This window comes from Neoarius graeffei, chromosome 12 (assembly GCF_027579695.1).
Source record: "Neoarius graeffei isolate fNeoGra1 chromosome 12, fNeoGra1.pri, whole genome shotgun sequence".
Classification (NCBI taxonomy): domain Eukaryota; kingdom Metazoa; phylum Chordata; class Actinopteri; order Siluriformes; family Ariidae; genus Neoarius; species Neoarius graeffei.
Window position 1 is genome coordinate 41,136,052 of NC_083580.1, and position 2,499 is coordinate 41,138,550.

Consider the following 2,499-nt stretch of genomic DNA (forward strand, 5'->3'; position numbering starts at 1 on the left):
CCACGGGAGCAGGTCCCTTCTGTGAGTTCTCCATAAAGGACCATCCGGGGCATTCGATTGGGGGCCATTCGGATGACATGTCTGGTCCATCGGAGGACACAATGGAGGATCATGGACTCCATGCTTGTGGAGTTAGCCTTGCTGAGGATCTATGTGTGGGGGATCCTTTCCTCCCAAGTCACTCTGAGGATGCACTGGAGGCAACACATATGGAGGGCTTCGATTTGCTTCCTGTACAATGTCCAGGCTTCACATCTGTAGAGAAGGGTCAAGATGCAGACTGCATGATTGACAACGACTTTTGTGCGGATGCAGAGCTTGTGGTTCGTGAAGACACACTTATGGAGGTGGCCAAATGCTGAAGAAGCATGCCTGATACAGGAGGTGATACGTCATCAAAGAGAATGCTACCAAGGTATGTGAAAGAGCTTGTGTTCTCCAGTACTGCATTGTTGATTGTGATGGCCGTTGGGTGCTCATTGTGGAACAGTGAAGACTGCAGGGTCAGAGTCTTTGAGACATTGACGGTTAGTCCCATCCGTGTATAGGCCGTATGAAGGGGCATAATGGACATTTGAAGGCCAGCAGGATGGAGGGATACACTAGGAGGGTCATCAGCATATTGGAGTTCAACGATTGTCATAGTAGAGGTCTTTGTGTGGGTTGAGAGATGCCGAAGGTTGAAGAGGTTACCATCCACGCGGTAATGGGTTTGAACGCCATCGTGTGTGTCGAGTGCATTTCTGGAGAGGAGGGTGACACTGTCAAGGTAGATATTGAAGAGTACTGGGGTAATAATGCAGCCTTGCTTCACGCCAACCATAACTTCGAATGCAGAGGATGTTTCCCCACTGACAAGGACCTTTGAAGTCATTCCATCCAGGAACTGACAGAGAATGGTGAGGAATTTTGGAGGGCAACCAAACTTGTGTAGAAGGTTCCAGAGCATCTCGCAGTTCACAGTATCAGACAATTTGCAAAGGTCAATGAAGGGAAATGTGATATCCTTTTGATGTTCCCTTGCCTTTTCCAAAAGATCATATCAATGGTGCTGCGCTTGGAGCGGAATCCAGTCTGCAACTCCAGAAGTACTTTTTCGTTGACATGATGGATGAGACAGTGGAGCATAACTCAGGTGAGTATCTTTCCAGCAACATCCAACAGGGAGATGCCTCGACTACTGTCACAGTTGGAGCGGTCCCCCTTCTTCTTGTAGATGGTGACAGTGGTGGAGTGTTTCCATGTGTCAGGGATGGTGCCCTGCTTCTATCAAAGTCAGAAGAAGTTGGTGAGTTTCACAAGAAGGTACGGTCCACCGCACTTGTACACTTCACCAGGTATCTTATCTCCACCAGGAGTGCTCTTGTTTTTCAGGGAATGGACAGCATATCAGACTCCATCAAGGGTGGGACATTCATCCAGCTCAGAAACTTGACGAAGCATTGAGAGTTCTTCAAGAGCTGTAGGGTCCGATGGATTGACTTTGTTCAACAGTTCTTGAAAATGTGCCACCCATCGGTCTAGAATGTCCTCTTTGTCCTTAAGGAGAGTGTTACCATCTGCAGATCAGACAGGAGCCACCGTATGTCGAGTGGGGCCATAGATGCCTTTGATGGCATTGTAGAATTCATAGGTGGTGTTGTCATTGGTGAAACATTGGATTTCTTGGGCTTTGTTGGTCCATCATCTGTTCTGAATCTTGTGAAGCCTGCATTGTGTAGTTGACCTCGCTTTCTTTCATTCTTGCAGGAGGACCTTTGATGCTGGGTTCGCCAAGGAGGCTTGGTGTGCAGCATTCTTGGCCTCCAGCAAGGGACAGATTTCATCTGCAGCTTCCTCAAACCAATCTGGGTTCTTCCTCTTGGAGTACCCAAGAACTTCTTTGAATGAGCTTTGGAGAGCTTCAAGGATTGAATTCCTCAGTTCCTCCATGTGAAGGTTGGTTTCCGAGTCTGTCTCCACAGTAGGGGGAAGATCATCAAGCCTTTTTCAAAGGTCATTGCGTAAAGCTTGTCTGATGTCGATGTTCCCAAGTGACACAACATTCAGTCGAGGTTTGGGTGGTTGCTTTTTTGCAGATGGTCAGAGGACTACTTGAAGGATAGTCCGGACAAGCCTGTGATCAGTCCAACATTCAGCCCCATGCATGGCTCGTGTGATCACGACGTCTCGGATGTCACGATGGCAAATGAAAGTGTAATCCAAGAGGTGCCAGTTCTTGGACCGTGGGTGCATCCAGGTTGTTTTCAACTTGTCCAGGAGTTGAAAAATTGTGTTGGTAATGCACAGTTCATGTTCTGCACATTAGGACAATAGACAGAGACCATTTGCGTTCATATTCCCTGTACCATGTCAACTGATGACTCCGTCCCATACAGATGAATTTCTTCCACCTTGGGCGTTGAAGTCTCCAAGCAGCGCGATCTTATCAGCCGCAGAGATCTTGCAAATGGTGTCATCAAGGGAAGTATAGAAGTCATCCTTCTTCTCCTCCTCGGA